This window comes from Protopterus annectens, chromosome 10.part0 (genome assembly GCF_019279795.1).
Source record: "Protopterus annectens isolate FY-2018-M chromosome 10.part0, PAN1.0, whole genome shotgun sequence".
Lineage (NCBI taxonomy): Eukaryota > Metazoa > Chordata > Ceratodontiformes > Protopteridae > Protopterus > Protopterus annectens.
In genome coordinates, this window is record NC_056744.1 from 597,993,317 (window position 1) to 598,018,063 (window position 24,747).

At 43.7% G+C, this 24,747-nt stretch overlaps 1 protein-coding gene across 18 annotated transcripts in view; it reads right to left on the reverse strand.

The window, feature by feature from the left end:
- The window catches only part of PTPRF (protein tyrosine phosphatase receptor type F), a 3,404,399-nt gene that overhangs the window by 1,140,251 nt on the left and 2,239,401 nt on the right, over positions 1 to 24,747 (reverse strand). The gene's annotated exons all lie outside the window — the stretch shown is intronic.

Sequence of the window (24,747 nt, forward strand, 5' to 3'; positions counted from 1 at the left end):
TTACTGCAGTTCTTCCTCAACTTTCCAAGGCACATATAATCTCAAACAAACTTACTTCAAGCAATGCTTTGTTATGCCTACCTTCAACACAATGTACTACCAAAAGCACTAAAGTATGAGTAGACACCCATCAGCACCAGTGTTAAAGAATGGCACTACAGCACACTTTGTTTAGCCCTCTCCTGGGAACCAGAGAAGAGATGCATCTCCAGTCAGTCATACTGGAGATGTACTTTGTTTTAACTTTCCTAGCAGTATTTTCTGCAGATTCATTGACTGTAATTAACGATAAACACTAGCAGTGTATTTGAAATACTGTCTGCTACCTGAAGATCCTGCATGGAGAGAAGTACTGTTTTTTAGCACTCTGCTTAAAATGGGCTGATTAACTTTGCTCCAAAGCAACAATTTAGCTTTCACTACAGTCAGTATCTGTTTGCCCACATTTTTTTTATAAACTCTCTCTAGAAGTATTTCAGTTTTAACCAAACAAACATATTCTATTCTTTAGAATTTACAATGAACTTCAGTTAGCTTTACAAACTGCTTATAACACTACCTGCAGACATCCTCTGACGGTTCCTTACCATGTATCAAACGTAACCTGCAGTAATGAGCCTTGGTTTACATATGCAATAAAGGTTAAAGCATTTCACATTGCAAAACAATATGGCATTTAAAAGCAACAGTTCTAAGAAAATATCTAAAAGGGGGATCAAAAATTATGAAATGCTGTTAAAGAGAGAAGCAGGTCTGGACTGAGAAGCAAACCTTAAAACTTGGAACCGTGAGACTTCTACTCCAGCTTATGCTTATTTCAGCCTGGAGCCCAAAGGCATACACATTTACAGTTAGCAGCAAATAAAAAAACAGAGGCAAATGTTTTTCTGCCCCTCCCCAATCTCACCCACTGATTCCAGGTGCTCTGGGACCTGAAATGCTCATTCATTCCTTCTCTGGCAGTTTACAGCCTGAGTAATTGGTCCTGAGTATGACTAAGTTTCTGTGTTATGCCATACCTGTACCAAATACCATCCTAGTCCTAACACACAACAGGAAATGATGTGAATTTCACCCCATCCACACCTTTCAGCATTATTCCATTTCCTCTGCCTGCAGCAATGCCCCAGAATCCACCAGTGGGCTACTAGGCAGGCAAAAAATCCAAATCGCACCCTGTGCATGGTAAACAACCTCTAGTTACCTAGTCTTTTTTTTTTTTCCTGGCCAGCCATCTGACATTCATGTTATCAGTCAAACTACGGTCACCAATGCTGCAAACAGCAGCTCTTCTTCAGCAAGATCACACTAGTCAAAAATAATTGTGTGCGCGCGCGTAGGCACGCTACACATCCACTTGAACAACAAAGATTTCTTGACAGCTCCTCTTCCCCCTTCCAATTCATACTATAGCTGGATGTTTTACTGTACTTCTGAAAATGTCTCATGGAGAACATTGACTTACGGAGAGTCAGGTTAAGAACCATATTCTTTGGTAAAGTCCATATCTGTGGAAATATGATGGTAATAATTTTAGACTTATAAAACACTACATTATACAGCCAAGATTAAAACACAACTTCCAAACCAGTATAAGCCACTGCAAATAATATTGGACTCTGAACCCAAGTTTACAAATCTTACCCGAGGGTTGTACAGCCTAATAATTTTTAATTGTTTACTGAATATTTTTCCAAACTACAGAAAGTACAGTTGTGTACACTTAACATAAATGTAGATGTTTGAGTGTATTCACTGTTGCAGTCATCACACTTGGGTTATCTGCCTGCAGGTAGCCCTCAGTCGGCACGAACACCAAAGTCTTGGGATTTCTGCGTCAGATGCGGTCGCCTCTTCCATGACTATTGGGGTATAAAACATGCAACCGACGCCATTACATCAGTTTTTGTTGCCCTGGATGTCAGAAGCCCACAAAATAGGAAGCAATTGCATGGTGTGGAACACCTCCAGTAAAAAGTAAATACCATTGCCATAAGATATGGCCAAAAAAAGAGGATAGGTAGAATAGATAGAAAAGTCAGGGGCTGGAGGGAGGGTAACCAGGACTGCAACAGTGAATACACGTGAACATCTACATTTATAGTAAGTGTACACAACTGTACTATGTTCTTCGTGTTATTCACTGTTGCAGTCATCACACTTGGGTTGGTTCTCAAAGCTGAGGAAGAGTGGAGGCAGTCAAATATTAGGGCTGGCTAACAGGCCTTGCAAGACTGCTGTAGCAAACCCAGCTCTGGAATTAGAAAAGACAGGAAAGTGGTAATGCTTGGTGAAGGTGTGTACAGAACTCAGGTTGCAACTTCCAGGCTGTCGTTGATAGGGACTCCCTTGAGAAATGCTGTAGAGGTTGAGGTTGCCCTAGTGGAATGAGTTCTGATTCCCTGTGAGGTAGGTTTTCCATGGTGTTTGTAGCAGAAATGGATACAGTGTGCTATCCATTTGGAGATGGTTTGCTTTGAAATGGCCTTGGCCTCTGCCCCTGTAGCAAAGCTGACTAGCAGCTGGTCAGATTTTCTGAAAGGTTTAGTCCTGTCAAGGTAGAACCCAAGCTGCCTGTGCATGTCCAAGGAGTGCAGGATCCTTTCCCCTTCATTCTAAGGATTAGGGAAAAAGGTTGGTAAATGGATGGCCTGGTTTAAAGCCACACTGGATACCACCTTGGGCATAAATGATGAGTTAGTCCTGAGGGAAACCCTGGCCGCAAGGAAGATAATGAAGGGTTCCACAGCCATAAGGGCCTGCAACTCAGACAGTCTTCCTGCTGAAGTGATGGCTAGAAGTAAGGCAGTTTCAAGAGAGGAATTTTAACTCTGCTGTAGCAGCAGGCTCAAAGAGGGGGGGGGGGGCATGAGCTTCTCTAGTACAAAGTTAAGTTCCCAGTTTGGAGTGGGAGCTCTCCTCGGGGGTGTTAGATTGTTAGCTCCTCTCAAGAACTGTTTGACCAGAGGGTGCGAGAAGAGGGGTGGCTCAGTATTGTAATGAGCTGAGATGTCAGAGGCATGAATCTTAATAGAAGAGAAGGATAGGCCTTTGTGGAGCAGTTCTGCTAGGTAACCTAGGATTTGAGGTACAGTGGGCACAGTTGTGTCCTTTCCCTGAGACTGGCTCCAAGAACAGTATCTTTTCCACTTTTCTGAATATGATTTCCTAGTACTAGGCCTCCTGGCCTCAAGGATGACATCCAGCACCTGTTTGCTGAGGGTTGCTGGTGATGTATTCATGGAATGAGCCAGGCTGCTGGGTTCAAAGTTTGCAGCTGAGGGTGCAAAATCTGGCCCTCCTTGCTGGGACAGCATGGAAGGGGTCTGATGCAGGTGCCAGGGTGGCACTGTCAGAATGCGTAAAAGTGGGTAAGAGTGCTGGCATGGCCAGTCTGTTGCAATCACGACTGTCCTTGGCCTGTCCTCTTTGATCTTGAGTAGTACTTTCGAGAGGGGGGGCAGAGGGGGAAAGGCATAGATTGAGTGGTTTTCCCATGTAAAGGATAGGGCATCCACTTTCCATGCTTGGCAGTGGGGAGTTCTGGTGCAAAATGTGCTCAATTGACGGTTCTCGGGGGGAAGCAAAGAGGTCCACCTCTGGTGTCCCCCATCTGTGGATTAGAAGCTTGAATGAGTTGGTTTCCAGTTTCCACTCGTGTGGGTCCATTAGATTTCTGCTTAAGTTGTTTGCCAGTGAATTTTGTTTGCCTGGCAGGAATTGAACTTGTAGGTGTACTTGAGTGCTCAAGACTGTGTTTCACAGAGTCATGGATAACCTGCAGAGTGGGTAGGAATGAGTTCCCCCCTGCTTGTTTATGTACTCATAACTGTGCTGTTGTCTGTTTTTAACAAGAGTTGTCCTGGAAGGATAAGGTATTTGAAGGCTGTCAGTGCATTCTGTACAGCTAACATTTCTTTTTGATTGATATGCAGGTGCATTTGTCTTGGGCTCCAGTTGCCTTGAATTCATTTGCTTGCCATGTGAGCCCCCCATGCATAGTCTGATGCTTCTGTTGTCAGGGTTTGTGCGGCAGGGGGTTGAGTGAAAGGGAGTCCCTCATTGTGGTAGCAGGCCTCTGTCCACCAAAGGAACTCTGTTCTTAGGCAAGGAATGATAGGAATCGTTGTTTCCAGGTCCTGAGAATGTTGACACCAGAGACTTTTTAAGTACCTTTGAAGTTTCCTCATATGCAGTCTTGCATATGGAATTAGGAGAATGCATGAGGCCATGAACCCTAGGGCTTGCAGTATTTTTCTTGCAGATAGCTGGGTTTGGGTGGCCAGTAGCTTGAAGTAGTTTGCCAAATAAACCTGTTTTTCTGGAGTGAGGAATGGCATCTGGGAAGTTGTGTTCAAGCTTGCTCCCAGGAATACAATTTTTTGGCTAGGTACCAGATGTGATTTATTTTCGTTGATGGTATACCCCAGAGAAGTTAGGAGTCTCTTTACAAATGTCAGGTGCTGAAGTAGCAATTCCTGACTGTCCGCCTGAATCAGGCAATCATCCAAGTATGGGTAAATTTGAAGTTTTCTCTGCTTGCTGTATGCAATGGCTGGAGCCAGGCATTTTGTGAATACCCTGGGCACAGTAGATAAGCCAAGGGGAACTGATAGTGCATAGAGTCTGCCCTGAAATGTAGATATTTCCTGCAAGATTCCCTTATGGGGATGTGCAGATAAGCTTCCTTTAAGTCTAGGGTGACCAGCCAGGAGTCCTTGGCTAGCATTGGAAGCAGCTGTTGGAGAGTAAGCATTTTGAATTTTAGTACCACCAGGAAGGTGTTGAGAATTGACAGATTCAGGACAGGGCCCTAAGAGTTTTCTTTTCTGGGCACCAAAAAGAGTCTGGAGTAGAAATCCTGTCCCCTTTGCTCTGTTGGAACAGGTTGAATAGGCCTGATACCGAGAAGAGAAAGTACTTGCTTTTGGGCATCTGCCCACTAGTTTGGGGGAAGGTCTGGCAATCTGCTTGGGGTTGGCAGTGAGTGGAAGTAGAATCTGTATCCCTGGGATACAATGTTTAAGACTCGTCTGTCCTGGGTAATGTACTCACAGTTTTTTGCATGCAGGGCGAGTTTTCCTCCTAGGGGTGCAAGTACTTGGGCACGGCTGGGGGTGCACTCCATTGTTTAGATCTGTGCATACCCTGAGACTGTAGTCTTGGTGGTCTGCTGCCCCTGGGTTTGGACTGAGAAGGCCTGGACTGAGAAGGTCTGGGAGGGACTGGAAACGACCAGATTTTTGAAGGCCAATGAATACTGAATCTAGGTGGCTGTACCTGTAGGAAATCTTTAACAGTTTGCATAGATTTAGCTTTTTTCCTCCATATTTTTAAGTACTTTTTCTGTTTTAGTGCCAAACAAACGTTCTTGGTTTAATGGAGCATCTAATAATTTTGAAAGGTTGAATACACAAATCACATGCTATTATTTTAATGAGTGGGTTTGTGATGTCATTAATTGACAAATGTATTTAAGCACTTATTTGTATCCCTTTTATTGTCTGATGAAGTTCATTTACTTTATGTGAGCGAAAGCACTCACAATTAAAAGGTTTTATCTACATTTTATGGTTTACTGATTTTTTGGCTACTACGCGGTGTGTGTCTGGAACTCTTGGGAAGGAATTCTTCATCAAGTAATTTTGCTTTGACATGGTCTGGCAAGATTTGTTCCTTCAGTCAAGCATGCCTTCTAAGAACAGACCCAGTGACAGCAGCCCTGCACGATGCTTCTAAGGTATCAAAACCACACTGCAAAGTATGTTTTCCAACTTGGTTTGCAGAATGCATTAACTCTTGTAAATCTTTATGTTCTGCACAATAAGGAATCAACATAATTTTTTATATAATTAGTTCCATAATATGCTGCTGGTAATTCAAAATGTGAAATTGGCAATTTAAAGCCCTGATGGCAAGAGTTGCAGAGGTATATACCTTCTTCCCACATCTGTCTAAAGCCCTAGAATCCCTGTCCAAAGGGGTAGGATTTTTGGCTGTAGCAGCCTTAATACCTTTAGGTCCCTGGGAAATGGTGTCTGGGTCCGCAGTGGGATATTTAAATAGAAATTTGTGAGAGTCAGGTACTCTGTAGTAGTACCTGTCAGGCTTTCTAGGAGCTGGTGGAAAAGTATCAGAGGTAAGGCTTGATACCATGAAGACATCATCTACACTTTCTAGAACAGGGGGGATTGCTAGAGGCCTGTGCTGAGGCAAGTTTAAAAATTCCCTGAGTCTCTTTTTTGACTGTGGGTAGTCCTGGCACTCCCAGCAGAAATGCTCTCTGAGGGTATGCAGGGTTTCACCAAAGGAAACGTCCTCTGGAGGGAGGCAGAGGGAATGGAATCCTCTGCATCTGAATCCTCAAGACAGAAAAGGGTATGTCCTGGTAATCCGAGGACTCATGACCTGTAGAATCATAAGGAAAATCAATTCTTTGTCTTTTAGAGGGGGAAGGCTGGCTTCCCCTAATTAAAGTAATAAGAGCTTTAGCCATTTCTGTGGCATGGGAGCTTGAGAAAGCGCTTTGGTCGTCGGTTTCCTAGGCGTACTGCAAACTCTGGGCCTGAGAAATTTGGTAGTTTTATTCAGAAACAAAGTAGTCGGTTTAATACGAACACTGGAAGGTCTGAATACACCCACAGAAGCCGGTGCCTGCACAGCGGCTCCGGACCCATCCAAGGTAGAGAGATCCACAGGTTCCATAGTCGAAGAAGCATCTCGCGGCATACCGGACTCCGAATGGGTCTCAGTAGAGGCCTGCGAATCTGTAGAAGGGGTTATCAGGGGCTGCAAAAGCGCCTCACTGAGTACCGGCGGACTGGTGACTAGCTTAACGGAAGCGTCGGCGGCAGTTTTAGACCTATGCGGTCTCTGTCTTTATCTTTACTTTTTTTCAGAAGATCAGTAGTCGGATGGCTTACCGACGCCATTTCGGAATACTGAGAACGAGAGCAAAATAATTTATTCATTTTATTTTTATTTATTTATTTTACATTTGTTGACTGGGCTAGTCTAACTGGATACATGTCCATTTTCAGTAGAGGCCCGGGGATATGAGCTCCAAAATGAAGCTAATGTAAAGTACAGTTGTGTACACTTACCATAAATGTAGATGTTAGAGTGTATTCACTGTTGCAGTCATTACATTTGGGTAATCTGCTGGCAGGTTGCCCTCAGTCGGCCTGAATAACAAAGTCTTGGGTCCTGCGTCGGTGGCTGTCTCCTCTTCCATGACGTCAGGGGTATAAAACATGCAGCCAATGCCATTTTAATCAGTTTTTCTTGCCCCATATGTCAGGTGCCCCCAAATGGGGAGCAAAAAAAAATATATATATATATATATATATATATATATATATATATATATATAATGTAATTTAGAAGACAAAAAATTTACCTCCAACTAAAAGCAAATACACCAAAAAGGGTTTTGAGCATAGCAAGGAAAGAAGAGGTATAATAAGAGAGAAAAACGGGGGCTGGAGGGTGGGTAACCCGGGCTGCAACAGTGAATACACTCGAACATCTACATTTATGGTAAGTGTACACAACTGTACTATGTTCTTCGTGTTTCACTGTAGCAGTCATTACATTTGGGTAGAATCCCAAAGCTATGGATGGGAGGATGGAATTATACAGCATTAGGAGCAGCTATAAGGCCCTGCAGGACAGCAGTGGCAAAGCCTGCCCTGGATTTAGAAAAGAGAGGTAAATGGTAATGTTTGGTGAACGTATGGACTGAGCTCCAAGTAGCAGCTTCTAGAATGTCTCTGGTAGATGCAGCCCTGGTGGAATGGGATCTGATCCCCTTTGGGACAGGTTTACCATGGTGCATGTAGCAGAAACTAATACAATGGTTTATCCACTTTGAAACAGTCTGCTTTGAAATAGCCTTTCCCTCTGCCCCTGCAGCAAATGCCACCAGCAGCTGCTCAGACTTTCTTAGAGATTTTGTCATGTTTAAGTAGAATCTTAGTTGTCTGTGTACATCCAATGAATGCAGAATCCGCTTCCCCTTGTTCTGCGGATTTGGGAAAAAAGTTGGCAGATGAATGGTCTGCTTAAGAGCCACACTGGATACCACCTTAGGCATAAAGGATGTATTGGTCCCGAGGACCACCCTGTCCGGATAAAAGATAATGAAAGGCTCCACTGCCACAAGAGCCTGTAGTTCTGAAATCCTTCTAGCTGAAGTGACTGTTAAAAGAAAGGCCGTCTTCCAAGAAAGAAATTTTATGTCTGCAGTAGCAGCTGGCTCAAAAGGAGGAAGGGTGAGTTTTTCCAGCACAAAATTGAGGTCCCATGCAGGAGTTGGTGCTTTCCTGGGAGGTCTCAAATTTTGGGCCCCTCTGAGATACTGCTTTAGCAGGGGATGAGAAAAGAGAGGAGGCTCTGTGTTGTAATGTGCCAAGATGGCAGAGGCATGGATTTGTATAGAAGAAAAAGGCCCTTGTGAAGCATCTCAGTTAAATATGGCAGAATCTGAGGAATATTGGGCATTGCTGTGCTTATTCCTTGTGCTTGGTTCCAGGCACAGAATCTTTTCCATTTTTCACCATAAGATTTTCTAGTACTAGGCCTTCTAGCCTCCAAAATGACATCCATCTCAGGTTTACTGAGAGATGTAACTGGTGAAATTAGTTGATTAGCCATGCTGCAAGATTCAGAGTTTGGAGCTGAGTGTGCAGAATTTGATAGTTCTGCTGAGACAATAGATGAGGAGTCTGAGACGGGTACCATGGAGGAAGGTGCGACATATTCCGTAGAAGCGGGTACCAGTGTTGGCGAGGCCAGTCTGTAGCAATCAGAACCATTTTTGGTTTTTCCTGTCTGACTTTTAGTAAAACCTTGGAGAGCAGAGGCAGGGGCGGGGGGAGGCATAGACTGATAGGTTTTTCCAGCTTAAGGATAGAGCATCCACTTTCCAAGCTGTTTTGTGATGAATTCTTGTGCAGAACCTGTCTAACTGATAGTTTTGGGGAGAGGCAAAAAGATCTATGTCTGGGCTCCCCCATTTTCGTGTCAACATGCTGAAGATTTGAGGATCCAGCCTCCACTCGTGTGGGTCCACAAGATTTCTGCTTAGTTCGTCTGCCAGAGTATTTTGCTTTCCTGGCAGGAATTGAGCTTGTAGATAGGTTCATAGATTCATAGGTTCATACTAGGCTATCTGCCCCTAGGGCATTTATAAGCCTAGCCAGAGTTGTGTGGCTTTCACCACCCCTTAGGTTGAAGAATACTATACCCATTAGTTTGCCGTGCCTCTGTCCAGCAGTGATACAGAGATGATCCCCGGGGTAAACCTACGATCTCCCATCCACTGGTCAAGATTCCTCTTGAACAGAGCCAGCAAGGTGCTCTGTCTCACATGGACCGGGATTCTGTTCCACAGCATAGGGAGTCTCTGGGTGATGAATCTGTCCCTCCAGCACATCCTATTTATATCCGTGTTGAGGTTTAAGTCTCTTGCTCTTGTGGCTCTGGTGGATTTGGATTTATTGAGGTGGAGCATGTCCATTAATTCGGGTTGGACATGGCCTTGTATGTCAGGCACAGGTCACCTCTGAGCAGACGGTATGCGACTGAATAGAGCTGGAGTTTCTTCAGTCGGGCAGCATATGGCATATTTTTGAGCCCCTTTATCCTTTTGGTGAGGAACTTTTGGGGTCTTTCCAATTGCTGCAGGTGTCGGGTAAGATACATTTCGAATGGGGCATTGTACTCAATCATTGGTCTGATAAGTGAAGAGCACAGGGGAACAATGACCTCCCTTGATCTGGATGTGAATCCCTTCATAATCAGGTGGGCAATGTAGAAGGTCCTCCTAACCACTTTAGCAATGTGAGTGTCAAAAGAAAGGTTACTGTCAACTTGGGTCCCCAGGTCCCTGATAACCTCTTCTGTGCTTAATGGATTGCCACCTATGTGGTAACTTGGGGTTACCTTGTTTTTACCAAAGGGTATGACTATACATTTTTTGGCGTTTAGCTTAAGGCCATGGCTCTGGCACCAGTTATCCGTTTCTATGAGACCTCTCTGAAGGATATCTGTGTCTGATGGATTTTCAACTATGGCACCCAGTTTGCAGTCATCTGCAAATTTTGTCAGCCACAATCCTCCTATGTTTGCCTGCACTTCTGAAAAGTAGATGCCAAACAAGAGGGGGCCCAGGACTGAGCCCTGTGGGACACTACTTGTGACCGGCTTGGAGTCTGACATGGCACCAGCAACTCTAACCCTGTGGGTTCTGTCCTTGAGCCAGTTTGCAACCCATCTTGTGACATATGGGTTTACATTTAAGCTGGTGAGCTTTTCTATGATACCCGAGTGGGATATTGTGTCGAAAGCTTTTGCAAGGTCAAGGTAGGCTGTGTGAACTGCCTTACCCTCATCAATGGCCTTGGTGACTGTTTCAAAAAAGTCGACCAAGTTCAAGAGGCATGATCTGCCCTTGACAAAGCTGAATTGGGTAGGATCCAATGTCTGTAGGTCCCCTATGTCTTTATTTATGAGTTCCATTATGATCCTCTCCATAGCTTTGCAGACCAGGCTTGTTAAGCTTATGGGGCGGTAATTACCAGGGTCCGTAGAAGCAAGATGCATTTGGTAAGTCAAGGCTGTGTTCCACAAGGCCATGGCTAGTCTGCAAAGAGGGTAGGAGTGGGTAGCCCCCATGCTTGTTTATGTACCACATAACTGTGGTGTTGTCCATCTTTATCAGAAGTTGTCCTGGATGAAGGAAGTCCTTGAAGGTTGTCAGAGCATTCTGTACAGCTAGCATTTCTTTCTGGTTGATATGCAGGTGCATTTGATTTGGGCTCCATTCGCCCTGAATGCATCTCCATCCCAGATGGGCCCCCCAAGCATAGTCTGATGCGTCTGTAGTCAGGGTTTGGGTGGCAGGGGGTAGAATGAATGACAGTCCCTTGTTTTGGTGACAGGCCTCTGCCCACCATAGGAACTCCTGTTGCAGGCAAGGAATGAGAGGAATCATTGTTTCCAGGCTGTGACAATGTTGACACCATAAGCTTTTTAGGTACCACTGAAGTTTCCTCATATGCAGTCTTGCATATGGAATTAGTAGAATGCAGGAAGCCATGAACCCCACAGCCTGCAGAATTTGTCTTGCAGATAGCTGGGTTTTTGTGGCCACTTGTTTGAAGTATGTTATTAACTGAATTTGTTTGTCTGGCGTGAGGTAAGCCATCTGGGCAGTTGTATTCAAGCTTGCACCCAGGAATGTTAATTATTTGAGAGGGTACCAGTTGTGATTTCTTTTCATTTATGGTGTACCCTAGGGATGTTAGGAGCCTTTTTACAAACGCCAGATGTTGCAGAAGAGTGTCCTTGTTTTCTGCCTGAATTAGACAATTGTCCAGATAAGGATAATTTTGAATGTTTCTTTGCAAAATGCAATCACTGGTGACAGGCACTTTGTGAAGACCCTGGGCGCAGTAGATAAGCCAAAGGGCAGTGCAGAGAACTGGTAATGCAAATAGCCTGCTTTGAAGCGGAGGTATCTTCTGCACGATTCCCTGATTGGGATATGCAGGTAAGCCTCTTTTAAGTCTAGAGTTACCAACCAGGCATCCTTGCCTAGCATAGGCAGTAATTGTTGTAGAGTCAGCATCTTGAATTTTGGAATGTCCAGGAAGGTATTTAGAATGGATAAGTCCAGAATTGGACATCATGATTTGTCTTTTCTGGGTACCAGGAAAAGTCTTGAATAAAAACCTTGTCCTTTTTCGTCTTCTGGTACTGGTTGACTAGCCCCCATATCCATGAAGGATCTGACTTGTTTCTGGGCCTCTGCCCACTGATTTGGAGGCAGATCTGGCCATCAGTTTGGAATTGGCAATGTGTGGCAATGAAATCTGTATCCCTGGGATACTATATTTAAGACGCACTTGTCCTGGGTAATCAGATGCCAATTGTGAGTATGAAGTACTAGGTTTTCCCCCCAAGGGGCTGCCAAAAGATAAGTGCTTGGAAATGGCAGAGGAAAGTCATTGAGACTGTTTACCGCAGTGCTTTGCTACTTCCAGATTTGGAGGTGGAGGCACCCCATTGTTTTGTTCTGTAAGTTCCCTGTGACTGAAACCTGGAGCCTTTGGAGTGTCTGGGTTTGACTTGAGTGGCTCTGTTGGGTACTGGAAAGGACCAATTCTTAGTAGGCCAATGCCTACTGAACCTGGGTGGCTGCGCTTGCAAGAAATCTTTTACAGTTTGCATAGATTTAGCTTTGTCTTCCATCTTTTTCAAAACTTCTTCTGCCTTATTACCAAACACACTGTCCTGTTGTAAAGGAGCATCCAACAATTTAGCCTTAACATGATCAGGCAGATTTTGCTCCTTGAGCCAAGCATGCCTTATCACAGATCCAGTTATGGCGGCCCTGCAAGAGGCCTCCAAGGAATCAAAACCACATTGCAAAGTATGCTTTCCAACTTGTTCAGCTGAATGCAACAAATCCTGTAACTCTATTTTCCACACAATCAGAAATCAACATCATTTTTCTGTTTAAGTAAGCCCATAACATGCTGTTGATATTTAAGTATATGAAATTGACAGTTTAAAGCCCTGATTGCCAGGGTTGCAGACATATAAACCTTCTTAGCCCATCTATCCAGCGCCCTGGAGTCTCTATCAGAAGGGGTGGGATTTTTAGCAGTAGAAGCCTTAACACCCTTGGGACCCTGAGAAAGTGTCTCTGGATCAGTAGTAGGATTTTTGAAAAGAAACTTGTGGGAGTCAGGAACCCTGTAATACCTGTCTGGCTTACTAGGAGCCAGAGACAGGGAATCAGGAGCCATGCTGGATTCTGAGAAAACATCATCAATCATGTCTAAAACACGAGGAATAGCCAAAGGCCTATGCTGAGGAAAAAGAAAATCCCTAAGCCTCTTTTTGAATTCTGAAAAATACTGACTCTCCCAATGAAAATGTTCCCTTAAGGTATGCAAGGTTTCTCCAAAAGAAAAATCCTCAGGAGGAGAAGCAGTAGGGATGGATTCTTCTGCATCAGAGTCCTCATAAGGGGGAATAGAAAATTCCTGATCAGAAGAGGAATCAGAAGAAATGGAAACCTGTTCTGAAGATTCATAATCAGTGGGAACCCCTGATCAAGGTAATTAAATCCTCAGCCATTTTGATAATTTGTTTTTTAGGCATAGGGGCCTAAACACGTGGCTCATGCGTCGGTTTTTTTAGACATAGATGTTGGTTTTGAACTTGTTTGTGATGATGGCATCGGTTTAATATACAAATCTTTAGGCCTGAAAACACCCTCAGAAGCTGGTGCCTGCTCAGCGGCTCCAGACCCATCCAAGGGAGAGACTTCCGCTGGGTTCAATACTTGAATCTCGCAGCATACTGGACTCCGAATGGGTCTCGGTAGAGGCCTGCGTATCAAAAGTAGCGGGCATCAGGGGCTGCGAAAGCGCCTCACTGAGAACCGGCAAACTGGCAACTGACTTAGGAGAAGCTTTGTCGGCAGTTTTGGACCTCGACGGTCTCTTTCTTTGCGTTTTTTGTGAATTCCGGTAGTCAGATTGCTAACCGACGACATTTCAGGATAGTTAAATCTTGAGCCAAAGTATTTAGAAGCAAAAATATACCGATGCTTAATAGTGTGTTGGTTAAATGTAGCACAAAACCGACAGCAAGGCACGGTGTAGTCAGGGCCTAGGCAAGGAATACAGTACAAATGAAAATCCTTATGAGGTACTTGCTTCCCACAAGTAATACAATTATTAACTTTTACTGACATTGGTAAGGAGCAAGAAAACGTTTCCCCAACGGGGTACTTAGCTTTAGGTTGAAAACTTCAGTTCTGAAACTCGAAAACGAAAATTTCAGGAGTTGGCCGATCGGCACTTGCGAACTGCTTCTGCTTCGGGTGCCGCGCGGCAAGAAAGACTGATTAAAATGGCGTCGGCTGCATGTTTTATACACCTGACGAACTGAGGTCATGGAAGAGGAGACAGCAACTGACGCAGGACCCAAGACTTTGTTATTCAGGCCGACTGAGGGCAACCTGCCAGCAGATTACCCAAATATAATGACTGCAACAGTGAAACATGAAGAACATCAAGACTACAAATGAAAATAAATCAAAACAGTAAATTACTACATAACAATCTTCTTCTTTCGGCTGCTCCCATTAGGGGTCGCCACAGCAGATCAACTGTTTCCATTTCTTCCTGTCCTCTGCATCTTGCTCTATCACACCAACCACCTTCATGTCCTCTCTCACCACATCCATAAACCTTATCTTACGCCTTCCTCTTTTCCTGTTACCTGGCAGCTTCATCCTTAGCATCTTCTTCCCAATATACTCTGCATCCCTCCTCAGCACATGTCCAAACCAATGTAATCTTGCCTCTCTGGCTTTGTCTCCAAACCTTCCAACCTGGGCTGACCCTCTAATATACTTATTCCTAATCCTGTCCTTCCTCATCACACCCAGTGCAAATCTTAACATCTTCAGCTCTGCCATGTCAAGCTCCGACTCCTGCCTTTTTGTCAGTGCCACTGTCTCCAACCCATATAACATAGCTGGTCTCACTACCCTCTTGTAGACCTTCCCTTTCACTCTTACTGGTACTCGTCTGTCACAAATCACTCCTGACACTCATCTCCACCCACTCCATCCTGCTTGTACTCTCTTCACCTCCCTTCCACACTCACCATTACACTGAACTGTTGATCCAAAGTATATAAACTCATCCACCTCTACCCCCTGCACCTCACCATTCCTCTATCCTCCCTCTCATTCACATATATATTCTGTCTTAGTCCTGCTGACCTTCATTAATCTTTTCTCTAGAGCACATCTCCACCTCTCCAGGGTCTCCACCACCTGTTCCCTACTCTCACTACAGATCACAATGTCATCTGCAAACATCACAGTCCACTGGGACTCCTGTCTGATCTCGTCTGTCAACCTGTCCATCACCATTGCAAATAAGAAAGGGCTCAGAGCTGATCCTTGATGTAATTCCACCTCCTCCTTAAATGTATCCGTCACTTCCACCGCAGACCTCACTGCTGTCACACTACCCTCGTATATATCCTGTACCACTCTTACATACTTCTCTGACACTCTCGACTTCCTCATACAATACCACAACTCCTCTCTAGGCACCCTGTCATATGCTTTCTCTAAATCCACAAAGACACAATGCAACTCCTTCTGACCTTCTCTGTACTTCTCCATCAACACTCTCAGAACAAACATTGTATCTGTAGTGCTCTTTCCTGGCATGAAACCATACTGCTGATCACTAATTATCACCTCCCTTCTTAACCTAGCTTCCACTACTCTTTCCCATAACTTAATGCTGTGACTGATCAATTTAATCCCTCTGTAGTTACTACAGCTCTGCACATCACCCTTATTCTTAAAAATCGGTACCAAAACACTTTTTCTCCATTCCTCAGGCATCCTCTCACTTTCCAAGATTTCATTAAACAATCTAGTTAAAAACTCCACTGCCATTTCACCTAAACACCTCCATGCTCCCACAGGTATGTCATCTGGACCAACAGCCTTTCTGTTCTTCATCCTCTTCATAGCTATCCTTACTTCCTCCTTGCTAATCCACTGCACTTTATGATTCATTATCCGCACATCATCCAACCTTCTCTCCCTCTCATTCTCTTCATTCATCAGCCCCTCAAAGTACTCTTTCCATCTGCTCAACACACTCTCCCCGCTTGTGAGTATGTTTCCCTCATTATACTTTATCACCCTTACCTGCTGCACATCTTTACTAGCTCGGTCCCTCTGTCTAGCCAATTGGTACAGGTCCTTTTCTCCCTCCTTAATGTCCAACCTTTTATACAACTCTTCATATGCCTTATCCTTAGCCTTCGCCACCTCTCTCTTTGTCATGCACCTCATCTCCTTATACTCTTGTCTACTTTCTTCATCTCTCTGACTATCCCACTTCTTTGCCAACCTCTTTCTCTGTATACTCTCCTGTACTACTTAATTCCACCACCAGGTCTCCTTGTCCTCCTTCCAGATGTCACACCAAGCACCTTTCTAGCCATCTCTCTTACTAGCTCTGCTGTAGTTACCCAGCTATTCGGTAACTCTTCACTGCCACCCAGTGCCTGTCTTACCTCTTCCCTGAGCATCACCTCACAATTACCCTTTTTCAATTTCCACCACTTGATCATTGGTGCTGCCCTCACACTCATCCTCCTCTTCTTGATCACCAATGTCATCCTACAAACCACCATCCTATGCTGCCTAACTACACTTTCCCCTGCAACCACTTTACAGTCTCCAATCTCCTTCAGACTGGCCCTTCTACATAAGATATAATCCACCTGTGTGCATCTTCCTCCACTCTTGTATGTCACCCTATGCTCCTCCCCTCTTGTTAAAATACATACTAATCACAGCCATGTCCATCCTTTTCGCAAAATCCACTACCATCTGACCTTCTGCATTCCTTTGCTTAACACCATACCTACCCATCACTTCCTCATCCCCTCTGTTCCCTTCACCAACATGCCCATTGAAATCTGCTCCAATTACCAGTCTCTCACCCTTGGGTACAGTGATCACCACTTCATCCAGCTCACTCGAAAAATTTTCTTTCTCATCCATCACACACCCAACTTGTGGCGCATATGCACTAACAACATTTATCATTACATCATCAATTTCCAGTTTCATAAACATTGCTCTATCCGACACACTTTTCACCTCCAAAACACTCTTAGCATACTGTTCCTTCAGGATAATGCCTACACCATTTCTCCTTCCATCCACACCATGATAAAACAATTTGAACCCGCCTCCGATACACCTAGCCTTACTCCCCTTCCATCTGGTCTCTTGCACAGACACTATACCAACCTTCCTTCGGTCAATCATATCAGCTAGCTCTCTCCCTATACCAGTCATACTGCCAACATTCAAAGTTCCGACCCTCACTATCACAGTCCTAGCCTTTACCTGCGTTCAGGCATGCCTTCTCCCTCTTCTCCTCCATCCAACAGTAGCCCAATTTCCGCCAGCACCCTGTTGGCCAACAGTACTGGTGGTGGTCGTTGTTAACCCAGGCCTCGGCCGATCCGGTATGTATACCTGTACTGTTGTCTGCATGTATGACTTGGCAAAATTTTATGCCGGATGCCCTTCCAAACGCAACCCTCCCCATTTATCCTGGCTTGGGACCAGCACAAAGAAATGCACTGGGTTGTGCATCCCCAGTACATAAGAATTAATGCATGTTAAAAAAAATGCAGTTACAGCAAAAGGTATAGTCTAATGTAGTCAAAAAATAGCTTCAAACAGCAAAGATTAAAAATAGTAAATAATAATTAAATTTAAAGTAGGTTTAGGTTAGCATAGAAGGAACAAACAACAAAAGAGAAGGATAAGTGAGGGTGTTGGCTAAGCAGTAGTATGAGTAGTATATACAAGAGGTATAAAGTTTGAGAACAGTTAGACAAAAAAGTGAGGAAAGGGTGAAAGTATCTAGTTGTTATGCTAGAAACGCATTGCGTGAAATTTCATAGGTAGCATTAAGTACTAACACTGACACAGACAATATCAGGAGGAAGTGAAGGATTTTAGAAAAGTGAAGAGCAAGTTTCATGAAGTAAGAAGGAAATAAGAAAACTACAATATTGATTACGAAGAGGGTGTATTTGCACCCTAGTGGGTAATAGAGGGGGGGGAAGGAAGTATACTAGATGGTTAGTGCTAATTTGGGTTGGTACATGGGCATAACTAATGTACTTTAAGGTGTAGTTTTAGTTGGTGTTTGAAAAGTGATAAGGATGAAAGTAATTGTTGGTTGCAGGGGAGTTTGTTCCAACTCTTACCCACGGAAATAGAAAATAGGTAGTCCCCGGCTTTATTAAGGGATTTCTGGGTGGTTACTTGTAGTTTATTTGCTGAGCGTAGGGTAGTAAGATTTCTATACGGAGTGACTATGCTACAAAGAATAGGAGTCCTATCCGTGTGAAAGAGAATCATATGGGTAATTGTAAGTTGCTGAAATAGTAGCTGGTTTTGGAATTCAAGCCAGCTTAGTTGATTGAGATTTAAACAGTGATGGGTTTTATATGGTGAACATGTAGCAAATCTGGCAATGTTGTTGTAGGAGGTTGCTAGTTTGTTTAGGTTAGTTTTGGAAAGATTTGTATGGATAGATGAAGCATAGAGGAGAGGAGAGATCAGGTGGGTATGGGCAATGGTGGTTCTGGCTTCAGGGGTGAAGAAGGACTTTATCTTATAGAGTGAGCCCAGTTATCTGTTAACAGCTTTAATTGTAGTGTTAATATGTGTGTCAAAGTTGAGATTGTGATTTATTGTTACTCCTAAGAGCTTGTTGGTTGGATCAGGTGTAATTATAGTACCATTGCTGGATTTGACAGTTAGACATATTGGAGGGGACTTCTGTGTAGGAGTGAAAACGAGTAACTTGTTTTTTTGGCATTTAGTAGGAGGCAATGTTGCAAAAAACATTTTTCATCTGAGTTAAATACTGACTGGGTGATAGCTTGAAGCTCGGCAGAGGAGGTGGCAGAACACACAAGTGGAATCATCTGCAAATTGTATGCAGGTAGATTGTGGAATATTTAGCTGTAGGTCATTGATAAAGATAGAGAAGAGGAGAGGTCCCAGGATGGAGCCTTGTGGGACCCCAAGAGTAATAGGAAGAAGAGTAGAAAGGTTATTGTCCGAAAGAACAGCTTGATGTCTGTTTTCTAGGTAGGATTTAAACCACTGCAATGTGTTTGTGTTGACTGAGTATTGTTCTAGTATTTGTAGTAGTAATTGATGGTTCACCATATCAAAGGCTTTTGATAGGTCTATGAACAGAGCAGTAGAAAGCCTACTGTTGTTGCGATGCTTATTGATGCAATCAGTGAAGTATAGTAGAGCAGTAGTAATACTGTGGTATGGCCTAAAACCATGTTGAGAGTCTGTTAGAAGGTTATATTGGAGAAGGTGATCAAGTAGTTGGTGGTGGATACATTTTTCTATTATTTTGGCTAGCCGGGAGAGCAGGGCTATGGGATGACAGATATTTCGGTTGAGTTACCACCCTTATGAAGGGAAATTATATGTGAAATTTTCTAGAGAGATGGGATAGAACCTTCAGTAATAGTTCTATTGATTAGTATGGAAATTGGATAGGAGAGAAGTTTAGCTGCAATTTACAGGTATTCCGCTGGTAAGAGATCAGCGGACGGGGTACATGGTTTAAGTTTAGTAGTAAGGTGTGGATGAAAGATGTAGAGACTGGATTTAGTTGAAAGGTAGGGAGTTTGCAAGTCATGCAGAATGGGAGGGTTCGGGTAACAAGAGGTAAGGAATTTGCGAGAGACTGCACAGTTTCTGTAAAGGAGGTATTGAAGGTGTCAGCAATCTCCTTAGGTGTACTTAGGGAAAGTGCTGAATGAGTTGGAGTCTTGGAGTGTCCTGGGTGTAAAAGTCTGTTAATAGCTGTCCAAAATATTTGGGGGGTTTGTTGATGCCTGTCTTGGAGTTTAAGGCAGTAGTTTTTTTTTTTATGAAGGAGTATAGATTTCTTTGTGCTGTTTGAAGATATGGTAATCAGTTGGGCTTTTAGTACATCTCCATTTAGACCAGATCTTATTTCTTACTAGGATTTTTGTCTTGTCTTTTTAGAGAGCCAAGGTGCTGATTTGCATCTGGTTCTAATAGATCGACTATGGGCATGGTATTCCAGCATTTGTAAAAATTTGGAGTTAAAATAGGATACTGCTTCATCAAGGAAGAGTTGTTTTAACGGAGACCAATCACAGGCTTCAAGCTCTTTTTGGAAATTTATAGCATTAAAGTGTTTTCTGTTTCTTATAGTTTAAAAAATAGGCTGTTTAGAGAAGAAGGTTTTATGCCTAATAATATAGGTGAGTAAGCGGTCGCTAATATCATCAGGTAGGGTTGTCTGCTATATAACTGAGGGGATGGTTTCTTACTAGGATCCAATCTAAGGTACTCTCTTTGTTAGTAGGCTTACGGATTCTTGTTGGAGTGGTAATAAATTGAGAAAAGCCATACAAGTTTATATGGATTGAAGGTTTATTGGAAGTACAGCAGTTCCAGTCTATATTGAAGTTTCCAAGTACTAAGGTTTCTTGAGGGAAGGAAGATGAGGCGCAGCACAGGATATTTTCAAGGGTGTTGACATTATTGCCTGGAGGTAGGTAGGAGCATATTATATAGATAGCTTTGCTAGAATTAAGCTGGAGTTTAGATACAAGGATTTCTACGTGATTATCTAATGGTAACTGAAAGTCTACCAGAGATATATTTAGATCAGATTTATAAAAAATTGCTACGCCCCCACCTTTTTTTGTTTTTCGGTCTGACCTTATTATATTGTACCCTGGTGGGATGACTTATCTTTTGTTCCTGGTTTGAACCAGGTTTCTGTTAGACATAGGACATAAAAGGAATGTATGTCCAAGTAGAGTATGCAGTTGGCTAATTTTATTGTTTAAGCTCTGTATATTAAGATGGGCCATCAATGAGGAGTTAGCAGTTTTTGTTCAAGATAATATGAGTGGTAGTTTGGGGCTGTTGGGGATTTAGTAGGGTATTGTTGTTAGGCCCTGGGTTAGGGTGAATATCCTCATGAAGAAGAGGATGTTGTTGAAATGTATGTAAGAGCTTCAGGAGTTTGAAGAGAGTATATAGTGACTTTCTGGTTTGTCGGAGATTAATGTGGGCTAGCCTATGATACTTTGGGGAGAGGTAGGTTGAGGTAGAGGTGATGTTTGCATGGTTGTGGGTAGTACGTAGATTGATAGGTGATGTTTGTTTTACAGGATGGAGGGATGCAGTGATGTGTGTGTTTTCATACCATGTAAGTATGAGTGCTATGAGTAGTATGTGTATTGCAGTAAGAGAGAGGAGTAAGTTTTTAAGTTTAGGCTGATATAATGAAGGCATGGTGGAATGGGGAGTGATGTAAGTAAAGTAGCAACAGGATAGATAAGAAAGCCAGGAAGGATAGAGATAGTTCTGTAGTGGAATGTGAGAAAGGATGTATCTGTATCTAGTGTGTAGGGAAAAGTAATGAGCTAATAGGACAATTAGGGGAAGGGGAGTGTCCTATGAGGTATAAATCTAGGACCACTGGGGTGGGTGGGAATTGGGGGTAGGGGAGCGGAGTGAGCCCGCAGGGCGAACGGAGCGGGTTAGAAAACAAGTGGCTAAGGAGTAGCAGAAAACCTATCTGTGTGCAGCTGAATTCTGAGGAACAGTTCAGTAGGTACTGGTAAGTATGGAGGGTAGAAACTGGGAAGTGAAAGGTAAGGGACAGTAGAGAGATGGATATCAGGTATTGGGAGGGAGTCTCAGATACGAGTGGTAATAGCAGGATGAGAAAAAGCTTCTAGGACTGTGCAGGAGAAAAGTTCCTTAGGCTATCCTAATTAGTGTAGGGTCTGAGCCTTACACCAGTTAATGTGAGGGCAAACAGTGCTAAGAATCAGCCTATGTTATGGTGCCATCTAGTGGGCAAATAATGAATTGCAGCCGAAGCTGGTGAGCAGCGATGGTTGGTAAAAGGTATGCAAAGCTCAAGAAACAGTTGCAGGAGACAGTACAAGGATAGAAATAAATAGATGGTGTAAGGGATAGAGGGATAGAATAGACATTTTACAGTTTTTGCACTTGTTTTTTATCATTTTTAGTTGTTTTGTATTGTATAACTGTTGTAGGCAACACACTAAAGTGTACTAGCCTGTTTATAGCATTTACAGTGTTTTCTGTGTGGTGTTCTGCTGTTCTCTGAAAAAAAGAAAAAAAAAACAAAAAAATATTCTCTTTTCCCGGCCTTTGCCGAACTAGATTAGTCCAGATTTCAGGCTTTGCTGAATTCCGGACTGTGGTATAGTTTCCTGTGTTGCCCATATCCTTACTTGGATAGGAGGAAGCTTCTCTATTCACCAGTGAGAGTGGGGAGCTTTGAGCAGCCTATCTGTCCCTGGAGGAGTGGCCTCAGCCCTGAAACTAGTAGCTTATTGGCCGTTTTGGGTCAATTCCTATCTCTTTCAGTTTCCCCTGCTTTAAAACCCGCATTTGCGCGGTTTTGCGTGATTTTGCGCATAGCGCAGCATTGGGCAGCGCCGCTTAATCAGGTTTAAACTATTGCCGGCTCAACAAAGTCTGCTCTTCACTTTTTCCCTTAGAACTGATCTAAAGCTCAAAGTAAGCACTCTACTTTCATCCTAAAGCCCTGCACTTGCTCTTATAAGAAATCTTATAAGTAAACACTAATAAACTAAAGCAGCACACCCTCTTATACTCGTTTTAAGTACTTGGCTCCCTACTGGTCCTTTCTGATCAGTCAAAAAGTAGTTCCTTATACTATTCTGACATGTCCAAATGTCAGTTTAGGGTTTACTCTCCAGTCCAGCTGGTGAATCTTGACGCAATGTTACAATTGCCTTATGTAAACAGACCACCCTCTCCTCCTCCCTACAAGCTCAAATATATGTGAGAGATGCAACTATATAGCCAAACTGGAGGCTGAGCTCTCTCAACCCAATACTGGCTCAGTCAGTCAGGACGAGAAGGGAACCACACACACCACAATTCCAGTCTCACATAGACCTACTGCATATCAGCAAACCAAACACATAAATACACAAAAACATACTCGGAGGCTCTAAATAAAAATCTGCCTAAGCAGCAGACACCTCCAAAGCGGACATCCAAGCAAACCCTACCCCACAACAATACCCACGTATCAGATTGTGCCACACAGTCACAGCCCTTAAGGCTAAACAACACACCTAATACACTTGTAATAGGTGACTCTATTGTCAGACACACTGATGTCCCACTCACCAGACTGAACAAGGAGAAGGTCACTGTAAGCTGCCTGTCAGGTGCCAGGATCTGCCACATAATGTATGCACTCAGGTCACTCCAAAGCAATTACAAATATGACTCCGTCATTGTCCATGCTGGTGTGAATGACCTGAGACGTACCTCCCTGGACTAGATGAAAAGAGACAGAGAAGCTCTCTGGTCATGTAGCCCAGGCCGGTATGACCCTGACTTTGAGTAGCATCTTGCCCTCACCAAAAATGATGCCACAGTATAAAGACAAAATGATCAATTTTAGCAACTGGCTAAAGTATTGGTGTCATTTAAAGGGGATCCAGTGTCTGTCAGCCTGGGATGACATGCTCGACAAGCCATGTTGCTTCGCTAGGGACGGCTTGCACCTGTCACCCCTGGGCTTTCGAATACTGGCTAAGGCTCTTGCCACCCCTATAGTGCCTTTTTTAGGCAAGGCTCAAAAGACAAACCCACCTCCATAGACAACACAATGAAAAACAAACTAAGGGTAATGCTGCTCAATGGCAGAAGTCTAAACCTCAAGATGCACGCACTCAAGGCTCTCCTCAGTATGGAGAATAGTGATATCTGTGCAGTAACAGAAACCTGCTTCAAGGCTCCCGAAAGCACCCCAGCACTACCAGGTTATACTTCATACCATGCTTTTCGGCCACAAAACTCGGACCAAACCACAAAAGGAGGGGGAGTATCCATATACATCAAATATACCCACACCTCCAGGTTAGTGGCACTGCAGGAAGCATCGGAGACCATCCATGTGCAACTAACAGTGGGCAAAACTGCCTTTCAGTTTGTAGCCTGCAACAGACCACCCTCCCAAACTCAGGAACCCCACTCGGCTTTCCTGAGAACACTGGAGAATATGAAGGTCTCTCCAAACACCATTATATTGGGTGACTTCAACTACCCAAACATTGACTGGGAAAACTACTCAAGCCCAAACAACTTCGCCCAACGGTTCCTAGAATTTATAAACTCAAATCCTATGGAACAACTGGTCACCACCCCCACAAGAGGGGAAAACCTTCTGGACCTGGTCATCACCAACATGGGGACTCTATGTTCCACACCAGAGGTATACCCCTCATTGGTAAGGTCAGACCATAAACGAATCTCACTGGACATCCATATCCCGCCCCCACCCCCAGCCAAGAAAACCATGGTGAAGAACTTCTCAAAAGTAAACTTCACACTTCTCAAAACCGAGGTGGTATCCTTCAAAGCCCCCGGGGCCAGTGGAAAATATGGCTCAAATCGCAGAATCCTTTACAAACACATTCTATGGACACCTACAGGAATGCATGGATCGTGCTATCCCAAATAAAACCAAGACTCACTCCGCCAAAGGCAGGAGACCTGTCTGGTGGACCCCGGCCATAAATAAGCTATAGAACAAAAGGAGGAAACTACTACATGATAGAGCAAAATCCCAAAAAGGGAAGGCATCTCTAATCAGTACTAGCAAGAAACTATGATCCCTCATAAAATCATCTAAGGTCAGCTTCGAAAGAAAATTTGCACAAGACACTAAAGATAATCACAAGGCCTTCTTTAATTATGTCAGGAACCTGGGTGGCAACTCCCAGATATGCTCTGAGTTAGTGCAAAATGACAAAAAAATACACTGAACCCACAGACATTGCCAACATCCTGGCAGACAGGTTCAGTGCAAATTCCCCAAAAGAGCAAATGTCTATCCCAACAGAGTGTAGCCTCCCTGACATCACAGATGAACAGGTGAAAGCTGCCCTCTCCAAAGCAAAAAACACAGCATCAATGGGACCGGTGTCCCGGGCTGCGTCTTACACGAGCTCCAAGAACAACTTAACCCGCACAAAGTCACTGTTCAATCTCAGCCTTACTACAGGATA